We start from the raw sequence: 16,366 nt of genomic DNA, 5'->3' as shown, positions 1-16,366 counted from the left end.
CAGTTTAAATCAATCTTTCAGGTTTCCACGATAGCGAAAGGACAAGCGATCGCGTGTCGTCGCGGAGCGAACGTTCAGAAAAAGAGCGTCCAGGCGATGCACGGACAATCGCGATGATCCTCCGCTACCTGCCCGAATGACCTCGCGAGACACTGTCATCTGGACCGTATTGCAGCAAGTACATTACGATATTGGCCGGCAGCGCTCTCGGATCGAACGTATCGGTCGGCGGGCAGGAAGATAAGGAGAAGACAATGAGGATGATCGAGAACGCGAGTATATACGAGTATACGCGAGAGCGTGCCGTAAGGATAAAGCGATGATAGGGGGGCAGAGAAGAGAACGCGGACGGGGAGCTCGTAACCGTGCCGCAGCTATTTCTGAATCTTTAGTCGGTTTACAAGTAGCGGGGTCACGGGCCGCCCCATAAAGAAGCATGACTTACATTGCTGCTATGTGGGCGCGCACCACGAAAGTCTGCCATCTATCTCCAAGGCTCGTCCAACCTCCCGCCTTTGGATGCCCATCCGTTGTTCCGCCGTTCTCTAGAAGAAAAGAAGGTGGAGGATCAGTGCAAGGAGTCTGGGCTTTCGCCGGACGGAGGAGTAGAAAAAGAGAGAGAGAGAGAGAACGCCCTCGCCTCCTCTCCCAACCCCAGCATAGCATCGTCGTCGCGACCGACGCATAGATAGTAAACGACCGCATAGATAGTAAACGACCCCGCCGATCCCTTACGTGAAATCCTCGTCGATTTACGCCACCTCCCGGTGAATGCAACCGATTCGTTTTATGTAGAGTTACGCTATTGTAAATATGGAATAAGAATAAGTGGAATTAATGACGCGCGAATTTTTCGCGTAACACACACAGAAGAGAAGATTTCTATTTTTATATCTTATTTAACGTCAAATAAAATTGTTCACTATTCAATAGGATAGCTATAATATTTACGATATACATAAGAAGCAAAATTCTGATTTATCTGAAAGTCACATTAATGAAATGTAAAAGAGCAATATATTTCTAATGTCGGGATAACACATTTCTGATGTCAAAACAATAGATATTTACTATTTATAGTTTTAACGTTTGTAACACACGATTTCGAGGAATGTCATCAATATTATTTAAAAAAAATTAGTGATCAAATTTTTCACACTAATTTCTGTTTGGAAAGTATCATTTTCGAAAAAATGTCATTTTCAGAAAGATGTGAAGTCACAGTTTGCTCGTTAGTTGGTATCTTCTAGACTCTCAGTGACTTGCAATTCGAAGTCATTCGCGCGAGAAGCGAGAGCAAGAAAACGTGTACGCGAAGAACGAAAGACAAATAGGCAGAGCGCAGAAGGAACGTCTCCTCGGTCAATAGTCCAAGCTACGTGCGAGGGAAGAAACGCCTATCTCGAGTTCCGTAGCCACGCCGTCTGGGTGGCGAGAGACAGAATAAGAAAGAGAGAGAAAGAAAGAAGAGAGGCGAAGAAAAGAGGCGCGAGGAGACAAAACGGGGATCCTCTCTCGTGGCGCGGACGCCGCGCGCGACTATAAGGAAGAACCTCTTAATCGGGGACCCGGACCTCTGCAGGGCACCGAGGTCTTACCCTCGTGGCTCACCCAGCGGCACGGTGTACAGCGGCACGGTGTATCTCGACAAGGCTGACCCCCAACCCCACCACACGCCGTCACCCACGGGCCATCATCGTCGATCACCAGCGGAAGAGGAACGCGCCTCCAGGCGCTTCTCGGTTCACTTCCCATCGGCTTTGCCCCGCATTCGTGTAATCAGCCGACGATGACCCTTTAGTGCCCAGAGCATGTATACCCAAGGCAGCCAGATGATCGCTCGTGCGTCGCGCGAGCAGACTCGTGCTGTCTCTCCTCTCTCGATTAAGCGCCAGATACAACTCACGCGACTTCGAGATGCAACGTGTGCATCGTGTGCATTCGAGAAGTCCATCGAGTAATAGCGGCAGTTAGCAATCTGTTATTTACGAACAATTTTTCAATCAACAACTATAGAGATATGTGAGAAATCTTGTGTGAAAAATTCAATTAAGAGAAATCAAACTAATATGAAATTAAGAGTCTTTTCAATATTTATACCAAATGTAAAATAAAAATTAATGAAATAAAGTAAATAAAAAAAATTCATTTATGTCTTTCTTCTTACACTAGAATTTAATCTAGAAATAACGTGGTACCCTCACTAAAATTTAATTAAAATATACCATTTCTGAAGCATTCGTTTCTCAAGGAAGATAATAGAGAAACAAAAACTAAAATCTGTCTTCGTATCTGTAATGAAATGTTCATAACAAATATATTCTATATATTTTTTCTCATTTCCTTAATACATATTTGAACAGCGTGTATCTAATCTTTATTATATCACGAGTCTCGCAAAAAAATGTATTGACAATATTCGTCTGCCGCGTACCGTCTCGTTGCTCGCAATGGCTTCGCCATTTGGAAAAGTTTTGCGATCCTTTTTCACGGGTACCATTGATGGCACGCGGTTTCGCAGATCGAAACTCCGTCACTAATTCTGCCAGCTTATTTCTTTTCCTGAATCCCTTTTACCGTTTTTTTTTCCGAGTCGGCCGCGAGGGTGGAATCCCATCTACTCCTGTCGCAACTATCTAGACCATGCGAGACTCCGTGTCAGTTTTTTAATCCTGTGCCAACGTGGACGACTTTTTTCTTCCAACTAATTCTATACCGAAGCCACTCCCGTCCCCCTTCTCCACCGGTTTCATTCCTTTAACTCTCTTCTTCCGGCCTGCGATGGTCACATAAATATCTCGTGGAAGATGTCCGCGGTACGTAATAAAATATGCTGGTCGCATCGTAAATTCCAACCGAACATAGGTATTTGCAAACTGGTGGGATAAGCGAAGCACTATTTCATCGAAACAACTACGTTGCGACGTGATCAATACGGACAAGAAATCGTCAAGACAATCGCGACATTCATTTACTGTCACGAACAATTTGATTATTTGTTCATTATGCAATTATCTCCTTCGAAATGAGATGCCAAATTTTAGCAATGTAAAATATAATCCTACGTAGTGTACAATTTTGTTGATAAATATATAAAGTTTAAAAAATATTAATAAAAGAATACTTTGATTTAATAAAAATGTCCAGGTTCTTAATAAATATTAATTAATAGTTATTAAAAAGTTGACGGAATATATGTATATTTCATTAAAGACATTAATTTCGAACTACTTTTCAAATTTAAATTTTTGTATAGATGCTTGATAACTATGAAATATAATTACAGATAAATTCGCAAAACTAAAAAAGAAAACGCGTTAAAGCCTCTTCGATAAGCGATGATAATTTTTATCCGCTAATTTTCATCATCTTCCAATTTTCTTCTCATTGTTTTATACTCATCGTTATTTACGCGACTATTTTCCCCAATATCACGCGATTCTCTATAACACGAGAATTACAGGAAAGTGCCGCAAGTAGAGAAAGAGAGAGAAACAACTGCTCGGTGGCACGGTCCGGTAGATGCACAATGTACCAGAGGGACCACGAAGACAACAAATCCATCATCTCCGGTGGGAGAGAGGCTGAAAGGGCTTCACCACGGTAGCGCACTCTGTGTAATTGTTGCCCCGGCCCCCGGTGGCCCGGTCTCTACCCCCATGCCATCCCTGATGGGCTGCCACTCTCTCTCTTTCTCTCCTTCTCATCATTGCTATCGTCATCGTTGTAGTTTCATTCCTCGTGATATTTCAACAACTACTACGTTTATATATATTACCAAGTTTTACAAACGTTTAAAATATAACCTGTGAGATAGGGATAGGCTACTGTCTACTAAGAAGGAAAGCGAGGGACAATAGTAAGGAGAGGGAATTAAAGGGGTATTGGAGATGTGGCGGTGTTGCGGTGTACCGGTGTTCCATTGTTCATCCACCACAACTCGTGCAGCTTCGGGTCTCTCAGTTGGACCTCTCATTCTCCCTACACCCCCGCGTGCCTTCCCCCGGCCATTCTTTCCTCTTTCTCTCGCATTTACATCGAGCATTACGTATGTGCCTTCGCGCGATGACACGGGCCATTGAATACCCGACTTTCGTGCGCTCTTCACTCTTCTACCCCCGTTCCACCCTCGTACGAATCGACTCTCCTCTCGACCAACCCTCTTTTTCCCTTTCTCTCTCACTTTGACTCACCGCTCGCGAATAAACGGACGCAAAAGAAATATCTCTGAATGAGCGGTACCTGCGGACACTATGGAGTTTCCCTGTTATTAGCATCCACTCTGTCTCTCAGTGCGCGGCCACGAAGCGAAAGCCGAGCGGTCATTATGGAGATTGAAACACAGTTCGAGTGATGCGTTCGTTCGTCCCTTTTCCCTTCTTCGTTCGCCTGCCTCGTTTCCATTCTCATTCTCGTTTGCTCATTCGAGGTCGCGTAATGATGTGAACACATAAAATCGCGCGGCGGACGATGTAAAAAATGCTTCTCAATAGCGTTTTACGTCAGGTTTTGAATAAACTCCAAGTAATTCTTTAAAAATTATTAAAAGATTTTAAGACATTGCATGAATTTAGGACTGATCATGTCTTAAAACTTTACAAGTATTTTTCTAACTATTAAGTGAAAATAAGAAAGTAATAAAATAATATCGTATTTAACAATAAATATAATAATAATAACCTTGTAACTAACGCGAGTCGTTCTATTGTCAATACAGAATTTATCACATAAATAAAAAATGTGATTATCGAATATTTCTGAGAATGGAGAAAATCTCAAAGGACTCGATATCTTCGCAGTTCAAAACCGTCCACTTTAGAACTGAATTCGAAAGAATTTTGACTTCTTCATAGCTGTTTTGAAACAGCTGACATATTCATGCTTAGTTTCTTGACGGCATAAACATGATGATTTACGCGACGTCCGATGGTTATCCGATAACTCATCCTATGCGAATGCGTGGATGGAATATGTGGAGCCTCGTAATCCGTCAGCGACGGTTGCGGCAATACAACGAGAGCCGTCATTAGTCAAGAATGCGTTGACTACAGTGCCCATTCTAGCATTGCGTATCATAATAGCTCTGCGTTATTCGCATGCATTATCATCATTTGTAAAAGCAAAATTTTTCCGCTAATAATAAAAATCGTACGCATTAACTATCGTATGTGCATAGTAAAATATAGTGGTTTAATATATTCAAGTCGAAAATTGTTTTGTTTTTACAATAATAATAGACGAATCGTATAGAAAGAAAGAATTACTACCTTGAAACTTTGAACATAAGTATACGCGTATAAAAAGCACAAAATGTTTATAAAATATTTTATTGGTAAAACAAGAGAATATCTTGTTTCCGTAAACGTCTAAATGTAATTGTTAAGAACATACTTCTCAATATTGAACTACCATGGTTTCCAACAGTGCGATAGTTGCACTCTCGTGAATCCCAATCTAGACAGCCTCGATTTCAAATTGTCATATCTCAGAAGACGCAATTACAGAAATGACATTCTTAGGAACCGCGGCTTCAACACTGCAAAGAAGTCATAGTTTTCGAAGTGCCGGTCTCGAGAATCGTATTACTGAAATAATGTAATGCCATAACGTCGCAATCTCGCGAAATATGGTTTACGAAGCTCATTCGGCTCGCATACCTAAAGAAGTACTTAAACGGAAGCTCAAACGGAACTCAATTTCGAAAATCCCAAAGGACTCGCAATTCCATGACTGACAATGCAATTTCTTGGCGGCGCGTCGGCGCGGCGGCGCACGCGAGTTGCACTTTCGCTATTTTTAATCTAAACAGTTTCTCTATCCCGAGACTTGCAATTTCAGAAGTCGCAGTTTCGAGAACAGACACGTGTCCCACGTCTGGGCCTTGCACGCGCGAGAGGGGCCCGTCGTGCCCGTGACAGCCTAAGGATCCTTCCCCGGGCTTGGACATGCAATTAACCGCCGGCTACACTTCTCCGGGGCGAGTGGGGCGAGAGAGCAGCGATTCTCAACTGACTAATTCGCGGTGCGATATTGGATCCGGATAGTCGGGGTACCTACCTTCGGGGCCTTTTCGCCACTCGGGAGAGACACGGCCGGTGCTTCGAGCCGCGCCAAGATACCCATCCCCATAAAAGCTTCCATGCATGTCAAGCATTATACGACCACGTTACTATTAAATACGTCAAAGCCCCGTATGTTTATTGCATATTGGATGCCGTGCACTTCGGCTCGCCCTGCCGGTCCTCGTAACCCGAACCGATCGCCATTGTCGGTAAGGGACTCGTCTCTCGTGAGCTCTCTCGGACCCGCGCGCGCGCGCGCTCTATCTCTTCCTTCTTTTTCTCGCTCTCTCTTTCTTTCTCTCGCCATCAACGTCCTTTGCCTCCAACCCACCGACCCTTCGTTCACCGCCTCGACGGAAATGACCTCGGTGCTGTCTCCGCGCGTCTGCTGCGACGACCGACCGTCCACGATCTCGCATGTCGATGCATCGATAGGAGTCGCGGGATGCGTTGTAAATTATTCCGCAGTGCTCGGTCGGCGTCAATCTGTGTCAAAACGTTCATGTTTCGCCTACCTCGTAACAAACTAAATACCTATACCTTTCAAGAAAAAAGAATTATATCCAGAATGCGTATTATCATTATTTTTTTTGTATTCTTTTAGAGCAGATTTATTAGAAATTCAATTTCTCGTCACAATAAAGTATGAAAGTATTGAAATATCAGTTTTTGCGAAAACGCATGTTTCCTGGAGATAATACTTTTCAATCTTGAATTTTAGAATCACGGAGCAATGTCAATTTTGTACAAAAACCACGATACGACGCAGACCTTTTTCGGAATGTGTAAACTTGAAGAGAAAGCACTTATTCAAGAGTTTTATTCAAAGTTTTCTTTTCCGCCCGAATATGTAACTAGAGGACGACAATCTCGCTTTCTCCCCGTCAATTCGAGATATCTCGATGAAACGCGGGAGATCCACGGACACTCCGCCATGGACACTGCCGCGGGGTTTGACCGAAAAAACGCTCAAGTCCGCTTTTATTATTCAGGATTTCGGGCCGTTCGACGGAGATACGGTGAATTATGCATGGTCAGTCCCGCGGCGTCGCGCCGCGCCGGCTTTTTCCCATGCATGCTATGCATATGCCGGGGTGATAGATGGATGTGTCAATTTCATCGGAGCTCGGTATCGATACCAGGGTTATCTTCATCGACTCGAAGATTACGATACGCGCATCTACGACACGAGCGAGCGAGTCATTTTCCTCGGAGCGATAAATCTACCGCCGACACCGATATAGCCAAAGCTGACGCTGAATCCGCAACCATGAACGAATCGACCATTGAACGTCGTTATCCCACTCGGACATTTTTTGCCGCTCGTAACGCATCGTCGATTCCGCGGAGAGCAAGTAAGTTACCATTCGTTACGAGACTCACGTTGTCGTACAAAGAAATCGAGAAGGCAGCGTGATCGTTGCGTTTTATTAATTCGTTGAATATTATGCAATTTGTTTGTTGCTTACATCAATCGACTCAAGTAAGTAAAAATTCAGAAACAACTGTATACAACTGGATCTCTTTGTAGATTATTATTATGAATCAGAACGAGAAAAGCGCTAAACTTCAGGCTACAGGCTAATACTTCTAGTACATTTCGACATGCTGAAATTTTGATGAAACACGATGAAATTGTAGTTACTCGAGAGTCAAAGTAAAAAATCTGTTTATATCAGTTTCTGACACAAATGAAAGAGTGTGAAAGTTTAGTCTCTCGGCGCATCTGATTTTCAAGACATAAATCGCGTGCGCGACTTCAGGACGCTACTTCAGGACGAGTAGAACGATCTGTGTAGAGCGAGCGAGGGGGCCGTCCCCCTTCTTCCTCGAGACCACTATCGTAAAGTCGAAGCTTTATCACCTGCCGTCATCCGCCCGCGACGTAGATGAAAATCTCCCCTACCTCGGCAGGTTTTTTTCAAAGGTCGTGACTACTTGTTAAACGTCGTCCGCCGGCTCTCCACTTACGCACGGCACTTACGATAGCATCGATGCCGCCGACCGGCTGATCCTGGTTTCATTTAATTTTTCTTTTAATATGCATTTTCTGTCCATTTCCCGATGAGTTTTCAATCGCTTGCTTTCGTTAATTCAACCAAACTAAAATTATATCGATAAATAGAACTGTTTTCAAGAGCGAAACTTGAAAGTAAAACACCTTTCTAATAGAAAAACGTGAAAAAATGTTCATCGTTTAAAATACAGATGTCAATTGATTTCATTTTACTAATATTAAAATCTTTTTTAGAGTTCCTCACTTTTCCTTTTAATTTGGTGAAAAAAGTAGAAATATTTTCTGAAACGTGTAACCACCGTAAAATTAATTTAGCATAATATTTTGTCAATAAATGTAAGTATTACAGCCTACTTGACACATAAAGGCTTTATTTAGTGACAAGAGTTCTCTAACTGACTCTCTAACTTGCCATATTTCGTTATGGAAATGTTTCAAACTTATGAATACTGGCAACGACCGTGCGAAACTCTCCTCTCTCTTTTGCTCTCGTTCCTTTCTTCGTATTCCTATAAACGCTCGGTTGAACGCGTCAACGCGGATTACAGCACGCCCAAAACACAATGACAAGCTCCTCGAAACCCTGCAACGAGGTCGGGTCACTCATTGGATGAGCCCTGCGAAGGGCGCGCGGTATTCTCAATACAAAGTATTCCTCATGCGAAATATTCAATAGAGCAAAAGAAATTAGAGTAGGGTGAAACCGACCGTGCTTATTAATCAGTTGCTTTTTCATAAGGTCTAAGGTCAATAAACTATATCGCAATTTGTCCTAATAAAATGGGTAATCTCAAAGTACTAGTTTAAAAAAAATAATAAAAAATATTTATAATAATTTTATCAGAAACTTTCTTATACGTAAAACATGATAAAATATTTTTAATTGCATAAAATTTAAATGTAATAAAAAGTATGGATAATTTAAACATTATTTATCATTCCAAATGTATTTTTCTTAAAATTAATTAATATCATAATTATAATATATATATGGGAATATTATATAATTCAGACTAAAGATGTACGTTGTTAAAGTTGAAAAGAAAATTCTTGTAATTCGACTACGCATGCTTAAAAAAAAATGGAAAACTTATTAATGAAAACTCTAACGTGTTTTATATTTGTAATTAATACATTTATCAATATTATAAAATCATAAATATAAATATAAATATGTCCATAGGATCAAAGAATGTTGGAAAATTTTCAATGAAAATTTAAACGTTAAAATTTCAGCTACAAAAAATTTTCATTGAAATAATATTTAATAATAATATGCTGCAAAGTTCTCTCTATAATCCATTTGATATTTTTCTTCTGTTTTCAATATATTGCATTCGTATATTGTACAGAGAAAATTTAATTTTTTTTGTACTTTTATACAATTTTAAACTGCTAATTTGTGTCATGTTTTATCTCGTGACTAGTATCAGGTGAAATACACCTGACGCATAATGAATAAATTCTTTCCTTTCACGTTACTTATAAAAAGTTGCCGATTCTGCGTATCATTATATTTATCGATAGTCCGTCTTCTCTGAAGTCAATCGCGACTCGAAAAAGATTCGGTGCAACGGAACACCGCGCTGTTCGCTTTTGTTGGGGAACTTCTACAGCCACACTTGCATACGTAATAATGGCATAAAGCCGAGGGGTGCCGCGCCGCCTTTATGCGGGAAATTTACTATAAAGCTGGCAAAATCACCGCGGACGAGTCGCCCCTCGGCCCGGCCGGCATACGAAACCCAAATGGTCATCGTAAATAGAAAATCCGTTTTTTTCTCTCCCTCCCGACTGCATATGCGAAAAGGAGTTTATTCATATTATGTCGTTGCCTCGTCGCAAGCAACGTACAGATCGAGCTTTTCGTTAGAGGGGCTGCCGTATTCCCCCAGTCGTTCGCTCGTATTTTGCACCCGCGTAAAGCATTCGCCACCACGAAATCGTTATCGTTTACATACCGCGGGAGTAGTTTATCCTCGATCATATCTCGTACCCATTTTTGCATCGGAATTCGGCATTATTCGAATAATTTAATATCGCCATTTGCCTAAATAATTATACGGACAACTACTTTTGTGCTTCGATAATATGTTTGTATAATTAGTTATTATGCATTGCAAATTATTCGAACATTACGCAGATAATTTAATCTCTCCTCCCCCCTCTCTCTCTCTTTCAATGTTTACATAAATAATTATTAACTATTTTACGTGTAATTATTTATTTGAGTACAGTTTCCGAACAAAGTTCTTTTAAAGTAAAAAAAGAGGATTTTTCTATAATCATGTATTTAAAAAAATTGTATTTCATTTCTATCCAACTGTCTTTGCATGCTATATCTGTAACTTCCATACATACAAGTATAAATGTACAGACTTTAATTTCCGCGATTTCCCATCCCTATATTAATCTGACAGCCGTCATACAAAATTTCATCCCACAATTTCATCCCTAGACACCCAGTTTTATTTTGATTTTTAGGTCACCGATTAAAACTAAACAAATTTTATAATGTCTTTTTTTCGAAAAATGTTAAGATAAAGGAAGAAATAAAATCAAAAGATCATTGTACGTTTCAAAAAGAAATACATGTACACGAAAAGAACGCTGAAGTATCTAAAAATTTAGCTAAATATAGATCTGACAATAATTTTGTTACACCATCAAAATTATTATGTATAACGCTCAACATGTGTTGCAAAATGTTAAACCTTTTTACAGGATTGCTCATCACGCCTCAACGTCCTTCATAATCATTTTGTTGGATCAACAAAATAATTTTCGCAGATCTGTAATTAGCTAAATTATTAAATACTTAAGTAAAACCGTTTTTCTGTGTACTACTATTTCTGAAAGAGTAATATTCTATTACTTCTTGAGAAAAAGAGAAGAAAAATTATTATTTTTAAAAGTAACTTTGATATGTTTGTATCTTTATTTTCTAAATATTAGAAAAATCTAAATAAAACTATGTTTAATTAAAAGAAGATTTTTAAAAATTGTTGTTTTAAAAACACGTAAAATTACAAAGCGGTAACTCGGTAAGCGTAGTTTATAGTCTTCTTCGCGTAAATAATCAAATTTTTGTTACGTGTTCAATCTTATTTTACATCGTTTCTGAAATAATTATAAATGATACAACGGTCGACGCACCGCGCGATTAGGGCGGCGCGACAAGAGACGAAAGGAGAAAGACAGAGAAACAAAATAAGCACCGTGTAACATGGAATTAATTTCCATAGCGCGTCGGGGCCGGGGTTCCAATGAATAACAATAAAGCGCGAGAGCATACGACACCGCGCACGGCATGCCCACAATCCGGGGCAGATCGTTACGCGCGACATTAACTTTCGGCTTAGCCTCGTTTATGCAAATCCCGCCGGGGCATCTGTTTTCGCCTGCAGTCAGCGAAATGCGTTTTTCGTTCTCGTAACCCGCTCCGCCGCGCGCGCGCGCGCGCGCAGTGGCTCCGTTTATTTTATTATAATCTTTTTTTCGCCGCCCGACGGTCAAGACCGTCCGTTCGACGCGACCACCGGTCAGTCCTGACATCATCGTCCCTCTTATCCTCACGGGCCCCTTTCGTCCCGCGCGAGAGCCCCGCGTGCAGGGGCCTCGTGCATTCTCCGTCGTCCGTCGTCGTCCGTCGTCCTGAGTTCACGGGTTCAGACAGATGCGAGCTGAGCGCTAACGAGAACAATTAGGAGTTCCACTTTGCGCTCTCTAGGCTCTCTCGGTTCCCTCTAAAAATAAACACGGCCACTTAATAGCTCGCTCCGTCATAACTCGCGCAGATGCGAGCCCGTCTTATATTATTCCCACGAATGGCCTCGCGTTTCTACGAATGCACCACCAAAGTGCCACCAACTTCTCTCCTTCCTCCTCTCCGTTCTCTTTCGCGCTCTCTCGCCGGCTTTCGGCGGCGAGTTCCACGCGCGACGTCTTTATCGGGGATCGTGGAATCACCACGAGCTAAAAATATTTTATGAACGAAAATTGGCGGACACCCGCACGCGCAAGATGATGCGATCTGGCGGCTCGAAGCACTTGTGCTTCCTCAAATACTCATTAACGAATACTAAAATAACGATCAACTTGTAGAGATTCACAATAACTGAAAGTGATGCGATACACGTCGATTCGTTCAGAAGCTAAGAATGATGCGATACGAAGGAAATTGCGGATAAATCTAGAAAATGCAATAAAGTTTAACTTGAAATAAATAAATTAGTAGTTTTCCAATCTTATACACATCATTTCAATATATTTTATTATTAAATAATATATTTAAATAAAGCAAGTTTACGTAAATATCTATATTTAATACATCTATCTTTCTTCTGAAGATTTTTACGATTAATCTTCGAAATTGTGCAACTCGCTTGGAGAACAAGAACTCGCGGACGTCAGACGCGTTACTCGAAAGACGATAAGTAATAATAATGGTTATCAGGCCATTCTCGGCTCGATGGTGCGTTTAGTAGCTCAGTTTTTTCCCCGTTGCGAGTCTTATCCAACCGTCGATATACTTATCTACGGTAATAATTCACCAAGACGGCGAGCTTGCGGTCCTCCGAGGAGTCGTACGGTGAACTTAACGATCTCCCTATGATTCAATTCTTGCCACAAAATTGCTACGAGATTTTCTTAAAAATTAAATTGTATTGTCAAATGTTTCTTATTTAAAATGAGCATATAAACTATACATCGTACAGATAAATGTTAGGTCTGCTAGATTTATTAACAAATATATTCTTCTAATTGAGTTAAAACAATTTATTAATTGAAGATACAGATATTCAATCAATATTTTGATATATAATGCAAGAGAAAAACTACGTTAGAGATGAAAAGCTTAGTGGCTCTTCAAAGCGCCAGGATTTCTGGTATACCAAGATAGCAGATATCATCTGGTAATTGTATCCAATGGCGGCAACTAATATCACTGAGCATAACCGCGTGCTACGAGCAGAGCATACTATGCTCGGAATGTGTATTTAACTGTCTGTTTAATTGGGCCTAATGGAGCGGTATTAGCTATCCGTGCGAGTATTACGCGTCGAGCGTCGAGTATCGCGGCGCGTCTTGGGTATCGCCAGGAGTTCCATTTTAGTTGCCTTTTCCCAATCTTGATGACACACTTTTCTAAGAGCCATTCTCTTTCTTAAGTTTTATAGAATCTTTGTTTCCAAGTTTTAAATCATATCTAACGTCTCAAAATATCTCAATCCTTATGTAAAATAACAACCGTGAGATATCCATTGAAACAAATTTAAAAGTTACAATTGTGAAAGATATTAAAATTAATGATAAATGAAATAAAATAAAATAAAATGTAATTATAATACAATTTTATGAAATGACAATTCGAGAAGTTTCGGAAAGATCGGCCGCGGCTGTCACACATTACAGCCGCAAAACGCGAAAGTGTGACAAACGACAAACAGTAAAGACGATTATCTCGACGGGGAGCCGCGGCCATCGTCCGCGTATCGTATCTCGTTCGACGCGCGAAACGAAAGAGCCGGAGAAAGAGTCGAGCAAAAAGAACGTATCCGCACGCGCGAGTACTTACGGTCTTTCTTATTTACAGCGGCTGAGAGCATCTGAGAAACAGTGGAAATGAAACGCATATCGGAAAAGAAAAAAGATACGGAGAAATGGCAATGAATAGTAGAATAAAAGAGATCGAGAGAAAAGAAAAAGAAATTGGCGAAACAGGATCGGTGAGAGATGAAAGAGGAATGCAGAAAGGAGAGTAGGATTTATGGATGGCTCGACAAGTAGCCGTTGGTCGTTCGGCTTGTTGTTTCAGCGTCGTAATCATCAATTTCGTCTCATGAATTTCGATGCCCATTTCGAGAATGAAAGGGAAGAGACACGAGAGTCCGCAGGAAGGTGCGACGGTTCGAGAAATAGATACCAACCTGGGGTGCCAGACAGCAAGGGGAAGAAAGGGATGAACAATGAAGAAAACGAGAAAGAGAGAGAGAGAGAGAGAGAGAGAGAGAGAGAGAGAGAGAGAGAGACTCTGGTAAAGTACGTGGTAACGGAAGGCACGCGAAATTCTCCGGCAACTGCAATAAGAGCAAGAAAGGTCGGAAACAATTGCGGAATAGCCATGGTCGATGCGACAAGATGATCGGGGGACAAAGGGAAGGGGGGAGAGAACAACGTGGCGAAGAAGCGATGAGAAAAGACCAAGAGGGAAAGAAAGAGAGAATGGCGTGTCCAAACGAGAACGAGAAGGGCGAAACAACGAAGGGGCAGGGTGACGGGGGGAGGGCACAGTGGCGCGGGTGTACAGAGAGTTATGGTTATCGCTAGCGAGTATACCGCCTCTCCACCGAAGGAGCTCCCATGTGTCCACAGAAGAGAAGCTCCCGCGGCGCGGAAAGGGTGCGCGGGGGCGGATAAGACGAGAGAAGAGCCAGAAGAAAGAGAGAGGAAACCACGACGGGGAGAGGACAGGAACTTACTTGGAAGCGAATGTAACTTTATTGTGAACTTATCGCTGTCAGAAGGCAAACAATGGTCCGATCTTCGCACCATCTGCCCCTGCCATCTTTACCTCCACCTCGCGTAGTTCTTTGCTCCCCCTTCGCCATGTCTCTCCTCTTCCTCCTTCTCCTCCTCCTCCCCTGTCGCCGAGAAAGTTCGTAGGAGAGCCCGGGACTCCGGCGCCGCGGTATCGCCGCATCGCATCTATCGCGCGGACCTGGACCCGCAGAGAGCTTACCAATATGTAAACGAGTCGCCGACGGGCACCACCGTAACCCTGCTGGTCCCCCGCCCCTCGGTATATATCGACACTATATCGAGGGACAGATATCTCGCATGCCGGCCACATTTTTTCAGTCCCCCACCCCTCGTCCTCGCCTTCTCTTCGGATGCAACCCCCGGTGAACCACACGCTCCCTCGCGACATTCCAATTACGAATTCGACACCGACGCGCGCTCCGCCGTGTCTCCTGGTTTTGGAAACACACGTATTGTCCCCCTCGTGAATGTATTCGCTGGCTGATCTCACCCCACCACGAGATTAGCAACACCTTGGCTGTTCGCAAAGGTCGGTTCAAATTTTAACATAATAAATATTCAATGATAATAATTTAAGGTAATGAATATTCAGTAACGATAAAACATCGTTTATTTTTTCAAATTCGTTATGTAATTCTACGTAGCATCCGATTTAAATTTCTTGGAATTATTCTTAAATGATTTTAATTTTTGCAAATTTTTATTTATTAGGTTGTGCATTTTACGATTAATGCATTTTTTTTAAAGATAAAAAATTGCAAATATTACTGATTAAATGTGCATGTGAACACAGAAAAATTAAAGAAGTATAACTACATAGTTTTATGAGTATCTATACGTAGTTTTTAATGCATAATAAAAAGGAATGCAAAAGCTAAAAGAACTTTAATTTTCTCAGTAATTTTCGTTATACGATCAAGAGAATATATTTTTAAGACAATTTTCTAAATCAATTCTATTAAAAATTTATAAAAAGTATCAACGAAGATTACATGATGAACGGTTCTCGTTAGTAAACGGACAGATCGTTCACACGCTAATCTCGGGGGCTTCGTTCCCCGATTTCCGACACAATCTTCCGTTTCACGGAAGTCCGAGACGTGACGAATCGCGAGGACGTGTCGCAAGCAGCTATTTACGAGGCGCAACACGCTGAGGATTTGATGGCGTAACGGTCCGTTGGATCACCGTTTTCTCACGAGCGAACTTTCGATTCTCGGGGGACACTATGTCTTCCCGGTGATTTTTCAGGGATCGATGTCATATTACGATCGAGAGAGCAGGTGACGTATCGAAACTGAGGGATGCTTTGTTACAATTTTTCTCGACGACATTTCTTTGCACTGTGCATGTTATTTGTGAGCAATAATTATTGATATTTCAAAATTGGAGATAGTATCAATAGAAAGTATTTTTCGAAAATTAATTTAAAAGTGCTCGAACAAAAATATATTCTTTTCGTACAAAGCAATCATAAGTATGTAACATATCGCTTCCTAAATAATTCGATCTATCTTTACTTCAACATATACCTATACCTATAACATTCGTTTAAATATGCATATCAATTTCGTTAAAAGAAGAAAATATAAGTATTATTTACATAAATTACTATGCAAATTGTATAATTAAATATATTCAAGAAATAAAAAAGAGAAGTGCATACTAATTCAATCTATGAAAAATGAAAATTAATTCAATTTAAGGCAAGACGACTTTCGGGTTAACGGCGTGTTGCTTGCGC

The 16,366-nt window shown here is 41.2% G+C and overlaps 1 long non-coding RNA gene across 1 annotated transcript in view; it reads right to left on the bottom strand.

Moving 5' to 3' along the window:
• Nucleotides 1-251: 251 nt before the first annotated feature.
• The window catches only part of LOC105207606, a 97,764-nt gene continuing 81,649 nt past the window's right edge, over nt 252-16,366 (bottom strand). Inside the window, exon 9 of the long non-coding RNA XR_005576364.1 lies at nt 252-545. This is a non-coding gene — a long non-coding RNA (uncharacterized LOC105207606). The remainder of the gene's footprint in view (nt 546-16,366) is intronic.

This window comes from Solenopsis invicta, chromosome 14 (assembly GCF_016802725.1).
Source record: "Solenopsis invicta isolate M01_SB chromosome 14, UNIL_Sinv_3.0, whole genome shotgun sequence".
NCBI lineage: Eukaryota > Metazoa > Arthropoda > Insecta > Hymenoptera > Formicidae > Solenopsis > Solenopsis invicta.
The sequence above is the reverse complement of the archived record's forward strand: the minus strand, read 5'-3'. Positions and strand labels throughout refer to the sequence as shown.